Source organism: Tachyglossus aculeatus, chromosome 10 (assembly GCF_015852505.1).
Source record: "Tachyglossus aculeatus isolate mTacAcu1 chromosome 10, mTacAcu1.pri, whole genome shotgun sequence".
NCBI classification, from domain to species: Eukaryota; Metazoa; Chordata; class Mammalia; order Monotremata; family Tachyglossidae; genus Tachyglossus; species Tachyglossus aculeatus.
Window position 1 is genome coordinate 22,880,361 of NC_052075.1, and position 25,343 is coordinate 22,905,703.

At 50.6% G+C, this 25,343-nt stretch overlaps 1 protein-coding gene and 1 non-coding gene across 2 annotated transcripts in view; both read left to right on the forward strand.

The window, feature by feature from the left end:
• The first annotated feature begins 3,925 nt into the window (after positions 1-3,925).
• LOC119933937 lies at positions 3,926-4,063 on the forward strand. The gene has a single exon (XR_005452804.1). It is a non-coding gene; the product is annotated as a small nucleolar RNA SNORA7 (small nucleolar RNA).
• Positions 4,064-10,117: 6,054 nt separating this feature from the next.
• The window catches only part of SMOX (spermine oxidase), a 53,864-nt gene continuing 38,638 nt past the window's right edge, over positions 10,118-25,343 (forward strand). The window contains exon 1 of the mRNA XM_038753078.1: positions 10,118-10,235. The gene's annotated coding sequence lies outside the window, so the exon portion shown is untranslated. The remainder of the gene's footprint in view (positions 10,236-25,343) is intronic.

Genomic DNA, 25,343 nt, shown 5'->3' on the forward strand with positions numbered 1-25,343 from the left:
TCCAGCCCAGGGCTTTATCACTGACAGAGGCACCAAGACACTTAGAGGAACTGTGAAGCATTATGCCTAGTGGGGAGAGAATGGGCCTGGGAGTTAGAGGATCTGGGTTCTAATCCCGGCTCCACAATTTATCTGATGTGCAATCTTGGGCACATTTTACAGATCCCCATTTTACAGATGAGGTAACTGAGGCACAGAGCAGTTTTATCTGATGTGCAATCTTGGGCAAGTCACCTAACTGCTCTGTGCCTCAGTAACCTCATCTGTAAAATGGGGATTAAGGCTGCGAGCTCCATGTAGGACACGGACTGTGTCCAATCTGATTAGTTTGTTTCTACTCCAGGGCTTAGTACAGTGCCTGGCACGTAGTAAACCACTTAACAAATACCGTTAAAAGAAAAAAAAAGAAAATCGAGTGCTGGTTGTCCTCCTGAATCCCCACCCACATGGTACCTCACCTCCCTTCTCTCCTTTTACAGCCCACCCCGCACCCTCCGCTCCTCTTCCGCCAATCTCCTCACTGTACCTCATTCTCCCCTGTCCCGCCATCGACCCCCGGCCCACGTCATCCCCCGGGCCTGGAATGCCCTCCTTCTGCCCATCCGCCAAGCTAGCTCTCTTCCTCCCTTCAAGGCCCTACTGAGAGCTCACCTCCTCCAGGAGGCCTTCCCAGACTGAGCCCCTTCCTTCCTCTCCCCCTCATCCCCCTCTCCATCCCCCCCATCTTACCTCCTTCCCTTCCCCACAGCACCTGTATATATGTATATATGTTTGTACATATTTATTACTCTATTTATTTATTTATTTATTTATTTTACTTGTACATATCTATTCTATTTATTTTATTTTGTTAGTATGTTTGGTTTTGTTCTCTGTCTTCCCCTTTTAGACTGTGAGCCCACTGTTGGGTAGGGACCGTCTCTATATGTTGCCAACTTGTACTTCCCAAGCGCTTAGTACAGTGCTCTGCACACAGTAAGTGCTCAATAAATACGATTGATTAGGGATGGACCGTCCAACATCAGAATCTTCCCCCTCTCCATCCCTAACTTTTTCTCCAGTGACCCAGCTCACCCGTGGATCTGTGCAACCCCTGTGAGATCTGCTTGTGCTTCCAGCTCCACAGATTCCTGGGAGAACAGACTACAAGTCTTTAGGTGAGGGGCTCAAAATTGACTCATCTGACCTTCCAAATGGGGATTGTTTCCGGTGAGTCAGAGTCAGGGCTGGGGACCTAATGCAATCCACCCTCCTCATCACCCACATCCGCGAGTGGTTATGGAACACCCAGGAAAGAGTCACGGTGGCCAGAATGCTGAACAGGACATTCAGGAGGTCTGGCCCTGACTCACTGAGAGCCCAGGGCACATTTGGAGAGGTGGTTTTGGAACCATCCTGGAGGAGGGGGGATGGCCTTGATGACCCCCTGAGGTCCCTTCTGGACCAAGCTTGAGAGAAGACCATGTAGTGATCCTGTTTGTGGAAAGTCCACCTCTTCCGGAAAGCCCTCCAAGGCTAAACTTGGGTAGCATCATCCCCCTGCACCTAATGAATCCTTGCAGTGAGATCAGATGGAGAGGAGATGTTCTAATAACATCAAATCACCACATACATTCTCTATCTCTCCCCCACCTGTAATTTATTCATTCATTTAATCATATTTAGTGAGTGCTTACCATGTGCAGAGCACTGTTGTAATGTGTGTGCTAGACGGTAAGCTCCTTGAGGGCGGGGATCACATCAACCAACTCGACTCTATTTTCTCTCCCAACTTAAATTCTTGTACTCTTCTAAGCACTTATTACAGTGCTCAGAACACTCTAAATGCTCAATAAATATTATTGGCTGACTGAATGACTGATCAAGTGCTTAGTACAGTGCTCTGCACCATTGATTGATTGATTGATGGATAGAAGAGACTTTGGGGGGATTGGCACATGGAGAAGGAGAGGTGAAATCTACGCCAAGGCCGATGAAACTCATATCACGACAGGGCAGCAAGGGATGAGCTTCTCAGGCACATCTTTGTTAGCAACACTGGTAATTCAATTAATTAATCAATAGCATTTATCGAGCACTCATTCTATGCAGAGCCCTGTATTCAGTGCTTGGGAAAATAATAGATATGATCCATCAATAATGTTTATCGAGCCCCTACTGTAGGTACAACACTACTCTAAGCACTTGGAAGAGTACAGTATAATAGCGTGGAGTGACATAATTCCTACACAGAAGGAGCTTACAGTCTAGTTGGGGAAACACAGGAGAAAGAGAATAATAATAATGGTACTTTTAAAGCACTTATTGTGTGCTAGGCACTGCTGTAAACACTGGGGTAGATACAAGTTAATGGAATGATGGAGAAGTGAATCAATCATTCAGTCAATCAGTAATGTTTGTAGAAAGCTTACTTGGTCCAGAGCACTCTAGTAACACCTGGGAAAGTGCAATACTGTAGAGTAGGTAGACATGCTGTCTTCCCACAAGGAGTTCTAATCCTGGCTCTGCCACTTGTCTGCTGTGTGACCTTGGGCAAGTCACTTAACTTCTTTTTACTTCAGTTACTTCATTGGTAAAATGGGGATTAAGGCTGTGAGCCCCATGTAGGACAGGGACTGTGTCCAACCTGATTATCTTGTATCTACCCCAGTGCTTAGAACAGTGCTTGACACATAGAAAGCACCTAAAAAATACTATTATTATTACTATTATTAATAATGGCTACTAATATTATTATTAATAGTAATAAGGATCTTACAATATTCAGGGGAGGCAACATTAAACTAGATGACAGATTACAGATAGGAGAAATAAAAGACTATAAGGATATTTTCTTAAGTGCCATGGGGCTGGGGTGAGTATCGAAGTCCTTGAGGGATACACGGCCAACTGCTTAGTCGATGCAGAGGGGAGGGAAGGTAGGGCAAATGAGGGCTTAGTCTGGGAAGGCCTCTTGGAGGAGGTGTGATTTTAGAAGGGTTTTGAAAGTGGGGAGAGTGGTGGACTGTCAGATGTGAAGTTGGAGGGAGTTTCAGGCCTGAAGGACGATGTGGACAAGGGGTTGGTGGCAAGACAGACAAGATTGAGATAAAGTGAGTTGGTTGGTGTTGGAGGAGTGACGTATACAGGTTGGGTTCTAGTAGATAAGTGAGGTAAGGTAGGAGGGAGTAAGCTTATCGAGCACCTTAAAGCTGAAGGTAAGGAGTTTCTGTTTCCCCACTGCTTTCAAACATGCCCATCAATCAATGGATAATCAATCGATAAATTGTATTATTGAGCATTTGCTGTATGCAGAACACTAAGCCCTTCACATCGCTTAAATCCACCCTTTCCTCTCCACCCAAACTGCTACCATGATAATCCGATCATTTATCCTATCCCACCTCAGTTACTGTATCAGCCACCTTGCTGATCTCCCTGCCCACTGTCTCCCCCTACTCCAGTACATACTTCACTTGGCTGCCAGGATAATTTTTCTACAAAAACGTTCAGGACACGTTTTCTCACTCATCAAGACACACCCGTGGTTGCCCATCCACAACTGCATCATTGGCTTGAAAGCACTCAATCACTTTGCCCCCTTCTACCTCACCTCGCTACTCTCCCACTACAATCCAGCCGTGCACTTTCCTCCTCTAATGCTGCACCTTGATCTCACTGTACCTTGATCTCTTCTATCTTGCCTCCTGCTTCTCGCTCATGTCTTTCCGCTAGCCTGGAATGCCCTCCCTCCTCATATCCAGCAGTAACTCTCCCCAACTTCAAAGCCTTATTGAAGGCACATCTCCTCTAAGAAGCCTTCTCTAAGTCCTCCTTTCCTCTTTCCCACTCCCTTCGGTGTCATCCTGACTTGCTCCCTTTATTCATCACCCCTCCCAGCCCCAAATCACTTATGTATAGATCTGTAATTTACTTATTTATATTCCCCCTCTCAGGATCACACCTGGAGAGTTTCCAGTACTCTACCAGTCTCGGTTACAGGAGGGAGAGTCAAGAAGAGGCATACCCATTCCATTCCTAGCTTGGGCAGTGGCTAGTGAGTGGAAGACAATCTGCTACAAGTCAAAACTCCCCTGTGCTGGGAAGCACTGGCATGGAAGAGCGTTGAGGGCAGAGACTCAAGTTTACTTCGCAGAAGAAGGCAATGGTAAATCGCTTCCATATTTTTACCAAGAAAACTCTCTGGATCCACTACCAGAATGATTACAGATGGAGAGTGGGGTGTTCTGGAAGAGATGTGTCCATGGGTTGGAGAAGACTCATCTGCATAAGACAAGACAAGACTTATTTATATTAATGTCTTTCTCCTCCTCTAGACTGTAAGTTCATTGTGGGCAGGGAATGTGTCTGTTTATTATTATAGTGTACTCTCCCAAGTGCTTGGTACAATGCTCTGCACACAGTAAACACTAAATAGTGTGAGCCCCACGTGGGGTATATTGCCTTGTATATACCCCAGTGCTTAGAACAGGGCTTGGCACATAGATATGACTGGCTAACTGAGTGGCTGACTTGGGAGAGTTCAACAGGGTACAAGGAGCTACATTCTAGAGGGGGAGACAGACATTAATATAAATAAATGAATTATGGTTATGTACATAAATCCTGTAGGGTGATTATCAAGTGCTTAAAGCATCCAGATCTAAGTACCTAAGTGGCATAGAAGGGAGAGGGAGAAGGGGGAAAAGACTGTTTAATTGGGGACAGTCTGTTGGAGGAGAGGGGATTTTAATAAGGTCCTGAAGGTGGGGAGAGTAATGGTCTGGTGTATATAGAAAGGGAGGGAGGGAGGACTTGGGAAAGTAGTCAGCAGCAAGATAGGCAAGATCAGGGCACAGTGAACAGGTCAGTGCTAGAAATGGAAACTGTGCTGGCTGGACTGTAGTAGGAAAGCAGAAAGGTAAGGAAGGAGGGGGCTGGCTGATTAAGTACATTAAAGGCTATGGTAAGGAGTTTCTGTTTGGTGCCGAGGTCTCCTGGAGGTTCTTCAGAAATGGAGAGATGTGGATTGAACAGTTTATTAAAAAATGATCTGGACAGCACAGTGAAGTATAAACTAGAGTGGGGAGAAACAGGAGTCAGGGAGGTCAAGGAGGAGGCTTACGCAGAAGCCAAGGCAGGACAGGGTAAATGTTCGGATCAGCATACTAGCAGTTTGGATTGAGAGGAAAGGGCAGATTTTATCGACAGTGTGAACATAAAACCGACAGGATTTAGTGACAGATTGAACATGTGGGTTGAATGAGACCAGTGAGCCATGGATAATGCCTAGGTTGCAGGTCTGTGGGATGGGGGGATGGGGGTGTTTCCCATGTATGCCCTCCCCTACAAAAACCTCAAAAACCCTCTATCCAAAGTACCTACCGTTATTTGCCCATCCCTCTCCTAACTTTCCTTTCTAAACTTCATGGGAGAAGTGTTTATACCCTCTGCCTCAACTTTTTCTCCTACAGTTCTCCCCATGACTTTTTGTAATCTGGTTTCCACCCCTTCTCCTCAGAAGCTGCCCTCTCTAAGGTCACCAATGACTTCCAACAGACTCTACTCCATCCTTATCCTCCTGGACCTCTCCATTGCCTTCGAAGTTGTAGACCACCCCCATCTCCTGTAAATAAGATCTAAAACTTCCTTCAGTAACAGTTCTCTCCTGGTGCACCTCCTATCTCTCTGGTCACTAATTCTTGATCCCTTTCATGGGCTCCTTCTCTGCCTCCCTCCCCCAACTTTGGGAGTTCCTCAAGGCTCAGTTCCGAGTCCCTTTCTATTCTCCATCTACACCCACTCTCTTGCAGAATTGATTTGCTCTCATGGATTCAACTTCCATTTCTATGTGGATGATTCCCAAATCTACATCTCCAGCCTGGCTGGGAGAGGGAAAGGTATGTTTGTGAGTTCCTTAGGGCCTGTCTTCGAATTTTCAAATGAAACCTCCTCTCTGAGATCAGAGGGCGAAGCTTCATTGTCTGACTGCACACTCGGAATTCTCTTCTGGGGTCGAATATCACGGCCTGCATCCTCAGGGAATCAGCTGCTGGGCTTTCATGGCCTTTTTGCATTATTGAATTGCAGTGTGGAGGGAGGGTCCCTGTCTAGAGGAAATCAATGTCAAACAATCAGTGGTATTCACTGAGCTCTTACTATGTGTGGAGCACAGTACGAAGTGCTTGGGAGAGTACGATACAACAGAATTAGCAGACCTGTTCCCTGCCCATAATGAGGTTACAGTCTGAAGCGGGAGACAGACATTAATATAAATAAATGATTTATAATGCATAAGAAAAGCTTCCTCCAAATGATCAGGTTGGATTCCCCTGAAGTTTCAGGAGAAAACTTCAGAAAGTCTAGTCCTGGGTGGGAGTGGCGATGGGGGGTGGATGTTTTTTGTTCTTATTAAGTGCCGTCAAGTCATTTCCGATTCATAGCAAGTCCATGGATATACTTTCTCCACAACATCCTGTCCTCTGCCATAATCCACAACCTTTCTAACTGTTCTTCCGTTATCGTTGTCATGGTATCTATCCATCTAGCTTCTGGTCTGCCTCTTCCACATTTTCCCTGGACTTATCCTAGCATTAGGAGAAGCAGCGTCGCTCAGTGGAAAGAGCACGGGTTTTGGAGTCAGAGGTCATGGGTTCAAATTCCGACTCTGCTAATTGTCAGCTATGTGACTTTGGGCAAGTCACTTCACTTCTCTGGGCCTCAGTTCCTTCATCTGTAAAATGGGGATTGACTGTGAGCCCCCCGTGGGACAGCCTGATCACCTTGTAACCTCCCCAGCACTTAGAACAGTGCTTTGCACATAGTAAGTGCTTAATAAATACCATTATTATTATTATTATTATTATTATTATTATTATTATTATTAGTGTCTTCTCCAGAGAATTAGTCCTCCTGATTATGTGTCCAAAATATGCTAATCTAAATCGAGTCATTTGGCATTCCAAAGACCACTTTGGTTTAATTTGCTCCAAAATCCATTAGTTGGTCTTTCGGGCAGTCCATGGTATTTGCAAAAACCTTCTCCAACACCACATTTCAAAATAATCTATTTTCTTTCTATCCTGTTTTATCACTGTCCAGCTTCCTTTATTCTGTTTTTTATTGCGAGTGAAATGGGGAGGGGATTTCAGAGCTGGGAACTGACCTTTAGTCTTTGCCAAATAAGGAGGGAGTGTGGATGGAATAGGGGTGCTTGCAGGGAGCCCCTTTTGGAGGAAGCCAGAGGCTTGGAGTGTGAAATTCCTGATTTACAGGCGGTGGGTTTTGGGGTGGGGGCGATTACTTTTCAGATCCCGCTTGGGGTGCTGGGAGGGATTTTAGTGGTATGTATGCGGGGCATAGGGCAGAGTTTGAAGTGCATTTTTAGGGTGTGTTGGATGTGGACAGGGGTGTAGAAGTGGGAGTGGAGGAGTCAGAGTTGGGAGTGCTATTTAGGGGTGTGTTGGGTGTGGGCATTGCAGGGGGCCTCAGGGTGTGTAGGGGTGGGGGAGGGTGGAGTTCTGAACCAAGTTTAAGGGTGTTTTGGATGAAGGCGGGGCAGGATGATAAGTGCTGTAAGAAAAAGTGGAGAGTAATGCTCTGAGAGCAATTTGGGGGCGTATGGAGTAGGGGCAGGGGCTGACGGCCCCTCCCTCCAGCTTGAGTCTTGGCAGGCAGGGCAGGTGGGGGCCTTTGTGGGCATGGGCCCGGAGACTGAGTGTGGAAGCACTTGGGGATGGGGTTGGAGCCCCACGAGGGAAGAGCTGGAACCCTGGATTGGTGGGACAGGAGCTGCCCGGGATGGAGAGTGGAGAGGTGCGACATGGGGAGAAGCGTTGGGCCCAGCCGCGGGCGGAGAGGTACGGGAACATTGCTAAAATCCATCCTTTCCACTCCACTCTAACCACTACCGTCCTTTCCACTCCACCCTAACCACTACCGGGTTAATCCAGTCATTTATCCTATCCCACCTCAATCAATTGATCAGCCTCCTTGCTGATCTCCCTGCCTCCCATCTCTCCCTGCTCCAGTCCATATTTCACTCTGTTGCCCAGATCATTTTTCTACAAAAACGTTCAGGCCGTATTTCCGCAAGAAACTCCAGTGGGTGCCAACCCAATGCATCAAACAGAAACTCCTCACCATTGGCTTCAAAGCACTCCATCACCTTGCCCCCGCCTACCTCACCTCCTTTCTCTCATTCATTCTTTCATCATGTTTATTGAGCGCTTACTGTGTGCAGAGCACTGTACTAAGCACCTGGGAAGTACAAGTCGGTAACATAGAGAGATGGTCCGTACCCAACAACGGGAGGAGGTCCGGGGCCGGGCCGGGCGGAGAGAGAGAGGGGCGGGGCGGAGCCGGGGTCCCGGGGAGGGACCCCCGGGAATGAATGAATGAATTCATTCATTCATTCGTATTTATTGAGCGCTTACTGGGTGCAGACCACTGTACTAAGCGCTTGGGAAGTACAAGTTGGCAACAGATAGAGACGGTGCCTACCAAACAGCGGGCTCACAGTCTATAAGGGGGTGACAGACAACAAAACAAAACATATGGACAGGTGTCAAGAGAGCGGAGTCGAGGATGACACCAAGGTTACGGGCTTGTGAGACGGGAAGGATGGTAGTGCCGTCTACAGTGACGGGAAAGTCAGGGAGAGGGCAGGGTTTGGGAGGGAAGATAAGGAGCTCAGTCTTGGACATACTGAGTTTTAGATGGCGGGCAGACAACCAGATGAAGATGTCCTGAAAGCAGGGGGAGACCTGAGCCTGAAGGGAGGGAGAGAGAGCAGGCGCGGAGATGTAGATTTGGGTGTCATCAACGTAGAGATGATAGTTGAAGCCGTGGGAGCGAATGAGTTCATCAAGGGAGTGAACAGATTTATTACTCTATTTATTTTACTTGTACATATTTCCTATTCTATTTATTTTGTTAATATGTGCATCTAGCTTTGCTCCTATTTATTCTGATGACTTGACACCTGTCCACATGTTTTGTTTTGTTGTCCGTCTCCCCCTTCCAGACTGTGAGCCCGTTGTTGGGTAGGGATCGTCTCCATACGTTGCCAACTTGTACTTCCCAAGCGGTTAGTACGGTGCTCTGCACACAGTAAGCGCTCAATAAATACGATCGAATGAATGAATGAATGAAAGGGAGTGAGTGTAGATCCCGGATCCCGGGCGGGGCGGAGCTCCGGGGACCGGGGCGGAGCGGGGATCCCGGGGAGGGACGGAGGGAGGGAGGGAGGGCGGAGCGGGGATTCATTCATTCATTCATTCATTCATTCATTCATTCATTCATTCATTCACTCGTAGTTATGGAGCGCTTACTGTGTGCAGAGCACTGGACTCAGCGCTTGGGAAGTCCAAGTCGGCAACAGATAGAGACGGTCCCTACCCCACAACGGGCTCACAGTCTAGAAGGGGGAGACAGCCAGCAAAGCAAAACATAGAGACAAGTGTCAAAATCCAGCGCTTAGAACAGTGCCTTTCTAGACTGTGAGCCCACTGTTGGGTAGGGACTGTCTCTATATGTTGCCAACTTGTACTTCCCAAGCGCTTAGTCCAGTGCTCTGCACACAGTAAGCGCTCAATAAATACGATTGATTGATTGCCTTGCACATAGTAAGCGCTTAATAAATGCCATCATTAAAATCGTCAGAACAAATAGAATTAAAGCTCTGTGCACATCATTAGCAAAATAAATAGAACAGCAGATAGGTGCAAGTAAAATAGAGTAATAAATCTGTACAAGTAGATATACAGGTGCTGTGGGGAGGGGAAGGAGGTAGGGCGGGGGGGGGGGGATGGGGAGGAGAAGAGTGGGAAGGCTTCCTGGAGGAGGTGAGCTCTCAGCAGGGCTTTGAAGGGAGGAAGAGAGGTAGCTTGGAGGATGTGCGGAGGGAGGGCATCCCAGGCCAGGGGGAGGATGAGGGCCGGGGGTCGACGACGGGGGCGGAGTGGGGATCCTGGGGGGGAGGGGGGGTCCCGGGGTGGGAAGGCGGAGCTCCGGGGCCGGGTCGAGGCGGAGCTCCGGGGGCCGGGCCGGGGCGGAGCGGGGAGGAGTCGAGCGAATAAACAGGCTGCGGCTGGTTTCGGCCCCTCCAGACCCGGCGGCGGCTGCGGCGGCAGGGGCGCGGGCACCGGCGGCCCCAAGGCCAGGAGGACAAGCAGCGGCAGCAGCAGCAGCAGCAGCAGGAGGAGGAGACCCCCGCAGGAACCACCGATTCAGCCCCCCCATCTCAGCAGGGAAAGGTACTGCCCCCCACCATCCATCCATCCATCCATTCCCCCATCCCCGCATCCCTGCCCCCCGGGCCCCCTCTCCATTCTGCGGGGTGGGGGGGCTTGCGGGGACGAGGGACCCCCCCTCGGGACCCCCGCGATGTTATCGTGACAGATGGAGGGGGGAGGAGGGCTGGCCTCCTTTGTGCGTCCTTCGGGGGCCTGTATGTCCCTGGGTTTGTGTGTTTGTGGAAGGGACGGGGGGATCGGGCGGGGGGCTGGGAGGGGAGAGGGCGAGCCCAGGGCAGCCTCAGTCCTGAAACAAAGCCTGCCTCCCACCCACCCACCCATCCATCCACCCACCCCGCAGCCTCTAGGCCCTGGATTTCTGGTCCTGGCCCTAGTTGTTTGGTCCTGGTCCTGGTCCTGGTCCTGGCCCTGGATGTCTGGTCCCGGTCCTGGATGTCTGGTCCCGGTCCTGCTCCTGGCCCTGGATTTCTGGTCCCGGTCCTGCTCCTGGCCCTGGATTTCTGGTCCCGGTCCTGGTCCTGGCCCCGGATTTCTGGTCCTGGATGTCTGGTCCCGGTACGGGCCCTGGCCCTAGATGTCAGGTAATAATAATAATAATGTTGGTATTTGTTAAGCGCTTACTATGTTCAAAGCACTGTTCTGAGCGCTGGGGGACCTACAAGATGATCAGGTTGTCCCACGGGGGCTCACAGTCTTAATCCCCATTTTACAGATGAGGGAACTGAGGCACAAAAAAGTGAAGTGACTTGCCCAAAGTCACACAGCTGACAAGTGGTGAAGTCGGGATTAGAACCCATGATCTCTGACTCCCAAGCCCGGGCTCTTTCCACTAAGCCACGCTGCTTCTCTGCTTCTCTACTCTGCTTCTCTTGTCAGATCTTGGTCTTGGTCCTGGTCCTGGCCCTGGCCCTGGTTGCTTGGTCCTGGCCCTGGTCCTGGATGTCTGGTTCTGGCCCTCATCCTGGTTGTTTGGTCCTGATCCTGGTCCTGGTCCTGGATGTCTGGTCCTGGTCCTGCTCCTATCCCTGGATTTCTGGTCCTGGTCCTGGTCCTGGTCCTGGCCCTGGATTTCTGGTCCTGGTCCTGATCCTGGTCCTGGCCTGGATTTCTGGTCCTGGATGTCTGGTCCCAGTACGGGCCCCGGTTGTTTGGTCCTGGTCCTACTCCTGGTCCTGGATTTCTGGTCCTGGTCCTGGTCCTGGCCTGGGTTTCTGGTCCTGGATGTCTGGTCCCAGTACGGGCCCTGGTTGTTTGGTCCTAGTCCTGGCCCTGGTTGTTTGGTCCTGGTCCTGAATGTCTGGTCCTGGTCCTGCTCCTGGCTCTGGATTTCTGGTCCTGGTCCTGGTCCTGGTCCTGGCCGTGGATTTCTGATCCTGGTCCTGGTCCTGGCCTGGATTTCTGGTCCTGGATGTCTGGTCCCGGTACAGGCCCTGGTTGTTTGATCCTGGTCCTGGTCCTGGCCTTGGTGGCTTGGTCCTGGTTGTTTGGTCCTGGTCCTGGTCCTGGTCCTGGTCCTGGTCCTGGATGTCTGGTCCTGGTCCTGGTACTGGTCCTGGTCCTGGTCCTGGATATCTGGTCCTGTTCCTGCTCCTGGCCCTGGATTTCTGGTCCTGGTCCTGCTTCTGGTCCTGGATTTCTGGTCCTGGCCCTGGCCCTGGTTGTTTGGTCCTGGTTGTTTGGTCCTGATCCTGGTCCTGGATGTGTGGTTCTGGCCCTGGTCCTGGCCCTGGCCCTGGTTGTTTGGTCTGGTCCTGGCCCTGGTCCTGGCCCTGGATGTTTGGTCCTGATCCTGGTCCTGGTCCGGGCCCTGGTCCTGGGTGTCTGGTCCTGGTCCTGGTCCTGGTCCTGGTTCTGGTCTTGGTCCGGGCCCTGGTCCTGGATGTCAGGTCCCGGTTCTGGCCCTGGTTGTTTGGTTCTGGCCCTGGCCCTGGCCCTGGCTTCAGCTCCCAGGGGTCCGTTGTGCCCCTGTGAAATCCTCAGGGTGTTTGTGTGCGTGGACCCATGTCTCTGCGTGAGTATGGGTGCATGCATGGAGTGGGGAGGGCCACTCTGGGGGGACAAGGGGTCACAGGCCTTTGCTTTCCTTCCCCACTTTTCCTGTAGTTTGTCAAGTCCGGGCCGGCCACCCCACACCGTGGATCTGACCTAGAACTGGGGAGAACAGAGGGCCACAGTGCCAGGGACCACCCAGACCCTTGGGACCCACAGGGTCTCACCTTACCCTCAGCTCTGTCCCTGCTGGTTCATCCCCGAGGCTGCCCTGCTTTGTCTAATAATAATAATAATAGTGATAATAAACGATAATGATGATGGTATTTGTTAAGTGCTGAGCACTGTTCTAAACTCTGGGATAGATACGAGGTCATCAGGTTGTCCCACGTGGGGCTCACAGTCTTCATGCCCATTTTACAGATGAGGTAGCTGAGGCACGGAGAAGTGAAGTGGCTTGCCCAAGGACACACAGCAGACAAGTGGCAGAGACGGGATTAGAACTCTTGTCTTCTGACTCCCAAGCCCGTGCTCTTCCCACTAAGCCACACTGTGTGAGGGTGTTTGGGTGTGAGCATGTGGCTTTGGTGACCTAGGGAGCCCCCTAAGATGACCAGAGCCCCCTGCCCAGCCCAGCCCAGGGGTTACACCCTTCCTTTAAGACTGTGTACCCCATGCAGGACAGGGACCGTGTCCAACCTGATCTGCGTGACCCAATCTTCTAGATGGTGAGCCCGTTGTTGGGCAGGGATTGTCTCTATCTGTTGCCAAATTGTACTTTCCAAGCGCTTAGTACAGTGCTGTGCACACAGTAAGCACGCAATAAATACGATCAAATGAATGAATGAATGCTTGTATCCATCCTGGGACTTAGTAAAGTGCCTGGCACAAAGTAAGCACTTAACGACTACCTCAGTTATCTTCCTTGGAGTGTGCATGCGTGCACACGTGTGTGCCTACCTCTCCCCAGAGAGGTGGAGGTTTGGACCCAGCCTGGAGGAGCCAAGCCCGGCCTGCAGCGGACACGTGTATTACGGTCGCCCGGTGGGGCAAAGCCAGGGCAGGTGCAGCGTGTGCCGTGGGGCACATGGCAGCTGTACACGTCTTTCGGAGAGCTGGGCCAAACCCCGGCATGCCCTCGGGAGGGCTTCCTCGTGGGTGCCCTGGAGTTACCTTGAGGCCCGGAGGAACCGTCAGAGGAGCCGTCGGAGAGAGGAAGAAAACCAAACAAACCAGGAAACACAGTTTAAAGCACGAGGAGCTGAGCGGGGATTCAGTGGCCGTGGCGGCTTGTGTCTGGCAAAGGGTGGCCACAGTAACGAAGTCAGAAGAGGAAGTTCGGGACCATGGGGAAGTGAGAGTCTTCTCTCGGGACATGGGATCTGGTGGTCTTAAGTCAGCAGGTTTGGGGGAAGAGTTCGCTTAGGCTGATCCTGAATGACCAAATGTAACCTCCTCTGCTCTCTGGGGTGGGGAGGCATTGGGATCACCAATCACATGTTTGGATTTGAAAATGTACCCAGCCATCCTTCCTCCATCTCTGGCAGAGATGAAGTTTACTCTAGTTCACCTGGGCTCTCCGCCACCCCCCCCACCCCCACCTGCCCTCCCAAAGCACCCGACGGGAGTGGGGAACCTCTGCTGAACTGGTTGTCCTTGTTGTTGGCAACGCCTGCTGCCCTCTTTGTTTTGGTCTCTCTGCCTCCTGGGCCTGCCTAAATGTCTTCTCAGAAAGGGATAATAATACCAGTAATCGTGGCATTTGTTAAAAGCTTATCATGTGCCAAGCCCTGTACTAAGTGCTTGGGTAGGTAATAAGGTTGGACGCAGTACCTGTCCCACATTCGGCTCACCTGCCCAAGTTGGAGGGAGGATGGGTTTATTGAATCCCTGTTTTACAGATGTGGAAACTGAGGCCCAGAGCCCGGGGGTCCATGGCTCGCTCCTGAGGGTCTCAGAGGGTCCATGGCTCGCTCCCGGGGGTCCCCGGGGGTCCATGGCTCAGTCCCGGGAGTCCATGGCTCGCTCCTGGAGAATCCACAGCTCACCCCTGGGGGGTCCATTCCTGGCTCCCGAGCCCTAAGTGACTTGCCCAAGGTCGCACAGGAAGCCAGTAATAGAGCCGGGTTTAGGATCCAGGTCTTCTGATTCCCAGGCCCCGGTCTCTTTCCACTAGGTCACACTAGTGGAAACGACGTGGGCTTGGAAGTCGAAAGATCCACATTCTTGTCCTGGCTCTGCCGTTTGCCTACAGTGGGCAAGTGGCTTGAACGTCTCTGAGCCGCAGTTTCCTCACCTGTAAAATGGGGATTCAATGCCTGTTCCCTTACTTAGACCGTGACCCCAGCCCTCTCCCCCCACATACACACATACAGCCATGTAGGACGGGGGCTGTGTCTGACCTGATTTTCTTGTCTCTACCCCAGCTGTTTGTACGGTGCTTGGCACGTAGTGAATCCACTTACCAGATCCACCCCCTCAGCCTCACTTTTCCCATGTGGAAATGGGGAGAGCTGAAGTGGGCCCAGCCATGAGCCCATCAGGTATCTTGAGTTTTCCTGGGCAAGGGGGATGAGGAGGTTAGGGTTCCCGGAGCTCGCTGCTTGAGTGTCGGCCTCAACTAGTGAGCACGGGCTTCCAGAAAATTCCACGGGCGGAGGGATGCCTCTTCAGCCCGAGTCTTCAAACTCCTTTTCCTGAGCCCAGCTGAATTGTGTGGGTGTCTGATCTGCTGTTGACCTGGGTTTCGATGCCCATCCCATTGACTGTGAACAGAGAAGCAGCGTGGCTTGGTGGAAAGAGCCCGGGCTTGGGAGTCAGAGGTCATGGGTTCTAATCCCGGCTCTACCACTTATCTGCTGTGTGACTTTGGGCAAGTCACTTGTCTTCTCTGTGCCTCAGTAACCTCATCTTTAAAATAGGGATTAAGACGGTGAGCCCCACGTGGGACAACCTGATTACCTTGTATCTACCCCAGAGCTTAGAACGTTGCCTGGCACATAGTACGCGCTTAACAAATACCGTCATCGATTTAATCAATCAATCAACACGTGGCGGAAGGGGCCAGTATCTATTCAGGCTGGCTCACTCCCGGGGGCCCAGGACTTGCTCTTGGGGGTCCTTAGCTCGCTCCCGAGAGTCCACAATTATCTCCCGGGGCTCCATGGCTCACTCCCGGGGGTCCATGACTCACTCCTGGGGGTCTACGGTTCGCTCCTGGTGGGTCACAGCCTGGTTGCAAATGAGCAAGCTTCACCAACACAGGGTGTTCCATGGCACACAAACATTCTATGGCTTAGTAGACAGTTTCCTCTTTCTTTTCCTCCCTTTCCTGAGAGCATCAAGGGGTGGAGAGATTTTCTTGGGTTTCTTAAGGATTTTCTAATATTGTGTCTTTTCGGCCCGAATAATAGTAACGATAGTAGTTTTTGTTAAGTGCTTGCTATGTGCCAAGCACTGTACTATGTGCTGGGATGAATCCAAAACGATTGGGTCAGACATAGTCTCTGTCCTACAAGGGACTTATAGTCTAAGAGGGGAAGAAGAGCAGGTATTCTCCATTTTACAGGTGAGGAAACTGAGGCACAGGGAAGTTAAGTGACTTGCCCAAAGTCACAGAGCAGAAAACCAGGGTGGGTTAGCATCTCCGTTTTCCTGAGGGGGGCTCAGAGAGGTTTAGCTATTTGTTCATAGCCACACAGCAAGTCTGGGGCAGGCCAGACAAAAACTCAAGGGTCTGTGCTTTTAAAGCCCAGGCTTACAACCATGGATTTGGGGATTCTTTCATACTCCCAGGAACGTTTTCATAGGAATTTGGGCACAGCATCAGGTCTGAATTCTAATTCTGTCACCACCATTATATGTCTTTAGGCCACTCATAGAACTTTGCCGTGTATCCCGTTCTTTAACTGATAAATGGTATTTTCAACATCCCTCACAGTGGAAGTATAGGTGACTGTCCTTTGGGGTCAAGGAGCTGTCACAGTCCCTGAGAACAGTAGTCAGTAGGTGGGGAAACTGAGGCACTATCCTGGAGGCAGAGGTGTCTGGTTGGTAGATGAATGCTACTGCAGCATGGGGCAGTGGAAAAGAACGTGAGTCTGAGAGCCAGGGGCCCTGGGTTCAGCCTGCTGTGTGACCTTGGTCACATCACTTGACTTGTTTGGGCCTCAGTATCCCCATCTGGAAAATGGTAGTACTCTCCCAAACGCTTAGTACAGTGCCCTACAGAACACTGTATATCGTAAGAGCTCAATAAATAGGATGGAATGAATTAATGAATGACTATTTGTTTTCCCTTCTCTATAATGTTAATAATCGTATTTGTTAAGCGCTATGTGCCATGCACTGTTCTAAGCGCTGGGGTAGATACAAGGTAATCAGGTTGTCCCGCATGGGGCTCACTGTCTTAATCCCTTTTTTACAGATGGGGTAACTGAGGCACAGAGAAGTTAAGTGACTTGCCCAAAGTCACACAGCTGACAAGTGGGGAAGATGGGATTAGAACTCACGACTTCCGACTCCCAAGCCCATGCTCTTTCCACTAAGCCATCTGCTTCTCATCTAAGCCGTCTGCTTCTCCTTAGACTGTGAGCCCCATGGGGGTGAGGGACTTTTTGTCCCACCTGATTATTGATCGTGATTGTTATTAGCGTTATTTCTGGTAATGGAGTCCTCTCCTTGGGTCCAAACCAAGTGTAGAAATGACCTATTCATCCATCCCCTGGAAGAGAGTCTGAAGGTTGGCCAGAGGCCTTACTATCCCCTGGAGAGGGGTTAGGGACACCCTCAACGGTGGGCATGCTCTAATTTCCCTGTCCCTTTTAGGGTGTCCCTAATCTGGGATCCCTGGCCTACCTAAGTCCCTCCCCAGATTGCTCCCAGTAACTTGTTCTCCTCTGCCTGGTCTGTGTCTCTTTGGGCTGAGCTTTCGGTGGATTGTCGTGTGTCTGGTCTGTGTCCCTGCAGGCTGAGCTCCTGGAGGATTGTTGTGTGTCTGCTCTGAGTCCCTGTGGGCTGAGCCTCCAGTGGATTGTTGCATGCCTGGTCTGTGACCCTGCGGGCTGAGCTCACGGAGGATTGTTGTGTGTCTGGTCTGGATCCCTACAGAATGAGCTCCAGGTGGATTGTTCTGTGTCTGCTCTGAGTCTCCGCAGTCCGAGCTCACGGTGGATTGTTCTGTGTTTGCTCTGTGCCCCTGTGGGCTGAGCCCCTGGTGGATTGTTGTGTGTCTGGCCTGGATCCGTACGAAATGAGCTCCCGGAGGATTATTCTGTGTCTGGTCTGGATCACTGCGGGCTGAGCTTAAGGAGGACTGTTGTGTGTCTCCTCTGTGTCCCTGTGGGCTGAGCTCACGGGGGATTGTTGTGGGTCTGGTCTGAATCCCTGTGGGCTGAGCTTCCCGTGGATTGGGAAAGAACCCTACAATAGAGTTGGCAGGCACAATCCCTGCTCAAAAGGAGCTTACGGTCTCTGGGGAAGGCAGATATTAAAATGGATCAGGGTTATGGGAAATAGGAGAGTATAAGGGGATGTAAAGAAGTTCTGTGAGACTGGGCTTGAGTATCAAAGTGATTACATAGTCCAACGCCAAGTTTCTAGTTGATGCAGAGGTGGGAGGGGGGAGTCGGTAGCCTGTCAGACCGCCCCGCCAGCAGCTTCTGAGAATGTTCACGCCACGTTGTGTCTGGGATCATTTCCCATTCCCCTGGCAGGGTCCAGGAGCTGCCTCCCTCTCTGGCTCATTTCCGCTTTCTTTTCCTTTGTTCTCTTCTTCGTCTCTTTCTTTCCTCCCTCTTTCTGCGCTCTTTGTTCTCTCATCTTCTCTTCCTGCTACTTACACTCTTTACTCTCATCTCATTTTCGCTCTGTGTGTCTGCTTGCCTGTGTTTCTGCTTGCCTGTGTTTCTGCTTGCCTGTGTGTCTGCTTGTCTGTGTGTCTCCTTGTCTCTGTGTATCTCCTTGTCTCTATGCATCCACTAGTCTCTGCATATCTGCTTGTTTGAGTCTGCTTTTGTCTGTGTGTGCTTGTCTGTGTGTCTGCTTGTTTTTGTGTCTGCTTGTCTTTGTCAGCTTTTGTTTGGGTGTCTGCTTTTCTGTGTGTCTGCTTGTCTCTGTGTCTCTGTCATTGAGTGTATATGTGTGTGTGTATGTGTGTGTGTCATATTTTTGTGTGCCACTGCATGTCTCAGGCTCCATGTGGTGAGTTCTAGTAGGGGCGCTCCACCTACATCCCCACTGCTCTCCATCCCTGCTTTGGCCTCAGCTGGAAGAGCAGGTCAAGGGTCAGGCACCCAAGCCACCATTTCGCCTGCTCTGAGCGACCCCGGAGACCCCACCAGTGGCCAGAGGTTCGGTGGAGGGGTCCCAACCGGGGGCGGGAGGGTCCAGCGGGCCCACTTGGTGCTCAGCCCCTGAGGACAACCGGGCACCTCTATGTGGGTGAAGGGCACAGTTGTTGTTTTCCCAAGAAGATGGAGCGGGACGAGCCCTGGCCTGGTTGGAGAGGGGCTCCCCAGTAAGGGACCCGCTCCAGGCCATCCAGGGGTCAGCGCCACGGGAGGCCGTCCAATCTGGCCTGCCCCTGGGGGTCCAGTCCCCTGTTCTGTCATAAACAGCCCAGATCAGTTTAGGCCCCAGGAAGTACCTGGTCCCACAGAACAGTAGCTCTCGTCCACCCCTACCTACCCAGGGGGATGCTTCAATCCATCAGTTCATCACTGGTATTTATTGAGCGCTTAAGGTGTACAGGATACTGTACCAAGCACTTGGAAGAGTCCAATACAATACGAAAAGGTAGACACGATCTCTGCCTACAATCTAGGGAAGGAGCCGACAATCTAGTGGATTGTCAGTGGATTCTTTGTCAGTCCATCTTTTCCAGCTGGGAGGATCCAGGATGTATGGACAGGGTCTCAGGGCTGTTTATTTCCAGGGTCAATAATCATAGTAATAATTAATAATGATGGTATTTGTGAAGCGCTATGTGCCAAGCACTGTTCTAAACACTGGGGTAGATATAAAGTAATCAGGTTGTCCCATGTGGGGCTCACAGGCATACTCCCCATTTTACAGGTGAGGTAACTTAGGCACAGAGAAGTTAAGTGGTTTACCCAAGGTCACACAGCAAACAAGTGGCAGAGCTGGGATTAGAACCCACGTCCTCTGACTCCCAAGCCCGTGCTCTTTCCACTAAGCCGTGTTGCTTCTCAAGGGTTGGCAGGGAATCAGTCAGTCAGTCAGCCAATGGTGTTTGCAGAGCACTATACTAAGGGCTTGGGGAAGTAGAGAACAGTAGAGTTGATAGACATGATCCTTGCCCACGAGGAGCTTACAGTCTACAGGGAGAGGCAACATTAATGTAAATTACAGAGGGGGAAATGGTAGCATAAAGTGATATTTCCATAAGTGCTGTGGGGCTGGGGTGAGTATCAAAGTGCTTAAGGGGTACACGGCCAATCGCATAGTTGATGCAGAGGGGAGGATGGGGAGGGAAAATGAGAGCTTAGTCAGGGAAGGCCTCTTGGAGGAGATGGGATTTTAGGAGGGTTTTGAAGGTGGGGACAGTGGTGGACTGTCAGATAATAATAATAATAATAATAATAATAATAATAATAATGGCATTTGTTAAGCGCTTACTATGTGCAAAGCACTGTTCTAAGCGCTGGGGAGGTTTCGAGGTGATCAAGTTGTCCCTTGGGGGGCTCACAGTCATAATCCCCATTTTACAGATGAGGTAACTGAGGCACAGAGTTAAGTATAAACTAAATGTGAACTAGAGAGGTGAGAGAGATAGGAGGAAGGGAGGTCAGCAAGGAGGTGAGAAATGATAAGTTCTTGGATGAATGTGGTAGTAGTTTGGATAGAGAGGAAGGGGCAGATTCTAAAGATGGAGTGAAGATAGAACCAACAGGATTTGGTGACAGATGGAATGTATGGGTTGAATGAGAAAGACAAGTCAGTGATAATGCTGAGGTTACAGGCTTGTGAGACAAGGAGGATAGTGGTGCTGTCTACAGTGATGGGAAAGTCTGTGGGAGGGAAGGGTTTGGGTGGGAAGATGAGGAGTTCTGTTTTGAACATTTTAAGTCTGAAGTGACGACGAGGCATCCAAGTAGAGATGTCCTGAAGGCAGAAGGAAATGTGAGATTGCAGAGAACAAGAGAGGTCAGAGCTGGAGAGGTAGATTTAGGAATCATCCACATAAAGGGTGATAGTTGAAGCCATGGGAGCAAATGAATTCTCTGAGGGAATGGGTATAGATGGAGAATAGAGGGGAACCCAGAACTAAGCCTTGGGGGACTCCCACAGTTAGAGGGTGGGAGTCAGAGGAGGAGCCTGCGAGAGACTGAAAAGGAGCAGACAGAGAGATAGGAGGAGAAACGGGAGGAGACAGTGTCGGTGAGGCCAAGGTTGGATAATGTTTCTGGGGGAAGAGGCTGATGCTTGTTGAACTCTGGCTCAGGGTCATGGTTGGCCCCGGTGTGGGTGAGGGCTGACAGCAGAGGGGCTTGGGCAGTGGGAAAAGGCCTGGAGGTTGAGAGAAGAGGGGGCTAGCAGAGGGGAAAGGCCAGGCGGTGGGAGAGAGGATGGGACTGGGAGGAGGAGGCTGGGCTAGAGGAAAAGGCCTGTGTCTATGAGAGGGAGGATGGGGCTGGGCAGATGGGAAAGGCCTGCGGGGGGTTGGAAGAGAAGCAGCGTGGCTCAGTGGGAAGAGCCCAGGCTTGGGAGTCAGAGGTCGTGGGTTCTAATACCAGCTCCGCCACTTGTCAGCTGGGTGACTTTGGGCAAGTCACTTCACTTCTCTGGGCCTCAGTTCCCTCTTCTGTAAAATGGGGATGAAGACTGTGAGCCCCACATGGGACAACCTGAATACCTTGTATCCTCCCCAGCGCTTAGAACAGTGCTTTGCACATAGTAAGTGCTTTGCACATAGTAAGTGCTTAACAAATGCCATCATCATTATTATTATTAAGAGAGAAGTGGGCTGGACAGAGGGGACACCTCCTCTAAGAGGTCTTCCCTGACTAAGCCCCCCTTTCCTCTCCTCCCACTCCCTTCTGTTTCACCCCTACTTACCCCCTTTCTTCATCCCTTCTCCCAGCCCCACAGCACTTATGTACATATCTGTAATTTATTGATTTATATTGGTGTCTGTCTCCCTCTCCAGACTGAGAGTTTGTTGTGGGCAGGGAATGTGTTTGTTTATTGCTAATAATAATAATAATAATGATGGTATTTGTTAAGTGCTTACTGTGTGCAAAGCAGTGTTTTAAGCCCTGGGGAGGATACAAGGTGATCAGGTTGCCCCACGTGGGGCTCACAGTCTTAATCCCCATTTTCTAGATGAGGTAACTGAGACACAGAGAAGTTAAGTGACTTGCCCAGAGTCACACAGCTGACAAGTGGCAAAGCAGGGATTTGAACCCATGACCTCTGACTCTCAAGCCCGTGCTCTTTCCATTGAGCCATGCTGCTTTCCTTCCTTCGCTGTTCTATTGTACTCTCCCAAGTGCTTAGTATGGTGTGTGCACACAGTAAGCACTCAATAAATTTGATTGAGTGAATGAATGAAAGGGGAAAGGCCAGGGGATGAGAGAGAGGAAGGGGCTAGTCGAGGGGAAAAGCCAGGGCAGGTGGGAGAGAGGAAGGAACTAGCAGAAGGGAAAGGCCGGGGGTGGGAGAGAGGAGGGGACTGGTCAAACCAGCGAGCCTCCAAAGACAGAAGGCTCTGGGGACCTTTTCGTTCGTTGCTTCCCAGCTGCTGGGACCTCGGGGATGGAACTGGGGGGAGGAGGGAAGTTCCAGAGTAGGCGTGGAGGAGACATGTGATCCCTGCTGGGCAGGCAAAGTTTCTGAGCATGTGGGCTGTGGGCTGAGCTCATACCCCGGAGGGGCCAGCCTGGATAAACCACCGAGGTGCCTGGCCAGTGTAGAGCTCAGCCTCACAGGACCCCTGAGAGCTGGGGGGTGGAAACTGAGGCATGGAATGGCAGGGCCTTGTTCTAGGTGGCCCTGGGAGTCGGTGCTAGAACCAAGACAACCAGGGAGAGAACTCAGCTTCTCTTTCTGAATGTCTACAACCTGTCCTGTGTGTTCTGGGTGCCGAGTCTGGAGCTGGGACTGGGGCCGGGAATGATAGAGGAATGAGGAAGGGACATGGTCCCTACCGTCAAAGGGATGCCAGTCTGATGGGGGAGGCAGGACACACACCCAGGAAATGTCCTTGTTAGTAACCCACCCCTGACCTGAGATCCCAGAACCCAGCAGAGTTTGGGACATAAGCAGGGTCAGAGAAAGAAGCCAGCCCTTTTCCCTGTACATTTTGTCACTCTTTTTTCTAATGGTATTTGTTAAACGCTTACTAATCCATTAGTTAATCATATTTATTGAGCGTTTACCTAGTGCAAAGCACTCTACTAAGTTCTTGGGAGAGCAATAACAATAATAATAATAATAATAATAATTATGGTATTTGTTAAATCCTTACTAAGTTCCAGGCACTGTTCTAAGCGCTGGGGTAGAAACAAGATAGTTGGGTTGGACACAGTCCCTGTCCCATATAGAGCTCTCAGTCTTAATCCCCATTTTACAGATGAGATAACTGAGGCACAGAGAAATGAAGCGACTTGCCTAATGTCACACAGCAGACAGTGGTGGATCCAGGATTAGAACACGTAACCTTCTGACTCTCAGGCCTGCCTGTATTCACTAAGCCATGCTGCTTCAATAGAACAATGAATAGAAACACTCCCTGCCCACAGTGAGCTTACAATGTAGAGGGGGAGACAGGCATTAATATAAATAAGTACATTTCAGGTATGTACAATAGTGCTGTGGGGCTGGGTGGCGGGGTAAATAAAGGGAGCAAGTCAGGACGATGCAGAAGGGGAGAAGAGGAAAGGAGGGCTTATTCAGGAAAGACCTCTTGGAGGAGATGAGCCTTCAATAAGGCTTTGAAGGGAGAGGGAGTAATTGTCTGTTGGATCTGAGGAGGGAGGGCATTCCAGGCCAGAGGTAGGATGTGCCAGGCACTGTACTAAGCTTTGAGATACAAGATAATCAGGTTGGACCCAGTCCATGTCCTGCTTGGGACTCACAATCTTAATCCCCGCTTTACGGTTGAGGTAACTGAGGCACAGAGAAGTGAAGTGACTTTCCCAAAGTCATACAGCAAAAAGTGGCCGAGTCGGGATTAGAACCCAGGCCTGTGCCCTAGCCACTAGGTCACGTTGCTAACCAGAAAGACTTGGTCAGGGCTTGTGAATCCCACAGGGAAATATGCTGACTCAGTTGTTCACCCCTCCGGGCGGACTGGCCTAAAGCTCACGCAGTGATGGAGGCGACAAGATTACTCACCGCTGACCGCCCATCTAAGGACAGACTCCACGGGGGTGATCATTTCCATGGAACAGAAAAAAGCTTTAGCCCTCATCCTCATCATCCACTTGCCTTTACAGAGAAGCTGCCAGGCACCGAGGTCTATACTAGGTCTTGGGAGCATATGCTAGGAGGAAAGGACCTCCTCTCCTTCTACTGCCCAGCCCGCAACCTCCGCTCCTCCACCGCTAATCTCCTCACTGTACCTCGTTCTCGCCTGTCCCGCCATCGACCCCTGGCCCATGTCATCCCCCGGGCCTGGAATGCCCTCCCTCTGCCCCTCCGCCAAACTAGCTCTCTTCCTCCCTTCAAGGCCCTGCTGAGAGCTCACCTCCTCCAGGAGGCCTTCCCAGACTGAGCCCCTTCCTTCCTCTCCCCCTCGTCCCCCTCTCCATCCCCCCATCTTACCTCCTTCCCTTCCCCACAGCACCTGTATATATGTATATATGGTTGTACATATTTATTACTCTATTTATTTATTTATTTATTTTACATATACATTTCTATACTATTTATTTTATTTTGTTGGTATGTTTGGTTCTGTTCTCTGTCTCCCCCTTTTAGACTGTGAGCCCACTGTTGGGTAGGGACTGTCTCTATGTGTTGCCAATTTGTACTTCCCAAGCACTTAGTACAGTACTCTGCACATAGTAAGCGCTCAATAAATACGATTGATTGATTGATTGATTGATTGACCTGGTCCCTGCCTTTGAGAACCTTATTTTTCATTGTGGCATTTGTTAAGCACTTTCTGTGTGCCCAGAGCTGTGGTAGACCCCACACATGTAGATCAGACAGTCACCATTCCGTGAGAGGTTCAGTTAAAAGGGAGAGAGACAACAGATAAGGAGACTGAAGCACAGACTTGCCCAAGGTCACACAGCAAGAAAGTGGCAGAGCTGGGATTAGAATCCCAGATCCTCTGGCTCCCAGGCCTGCATGTTTTCCACTAGGCCATGCTGCTTGTCTAGAAGGCCTCTTAAAGACCGGTTTAAATTGCCAGAAGGCAGTGAGGGCTTCAAAAAGGCAATGGAACCAGACCGACCCTACCACTTTATTATTGGTTTTTCCACTTTGAAAATGACATGTTGTGACACCCCTTCCCAGCCCCATCCCACCTCTCAGTGCTGCTTCCTGTTGAAAGGAATGAAAACAGTGTGGCTTTTCTTTATGGTATTTTTTAAGTGCTTACTATGTGCCAGGCACTGTACTAAGCTCTGGAGTAGATACAAGCTAATCAGGTTGATCACAGTCCCTGTCCCACATGGGGCTCACAGTCTTCCTCCCCATTTTACAGATAGGAAGAGATTGAGAGGTTAAGTGATTTTCCCAAGGTCATACAGCAGACAGGTGGCAAAACCGGGATTAGAACCCAAATCCTTCTGATTCCCAGGCCCATGCTCTATCCACTGCTTAGTGGAAAATAACAATAATAATAATAATGGCATTTGTTCATTCATTCATTCATTCATTCAATCGTATTTATTGAGCGCTTACTGTGTGCAGAGCACTGTACTAAGCGCTTGGGAAGTACAAGTTGGCAACATATAGAGACGGTCCCTACCCAGCATTGGGCTCCGCTTACTATGTGCAAAGCACTGTTCTAAGCTCTGGGGAGGTACAAGGTGATCAGGTTGTCCCATGTGGTGCTCACAGTCTTAATCCCCATTTTCCAGATGAGGAAACCGAGGCCCAGAGAAGTTAAGTGACTTGCCCAAAGTCACACAGCCGACAAATGGT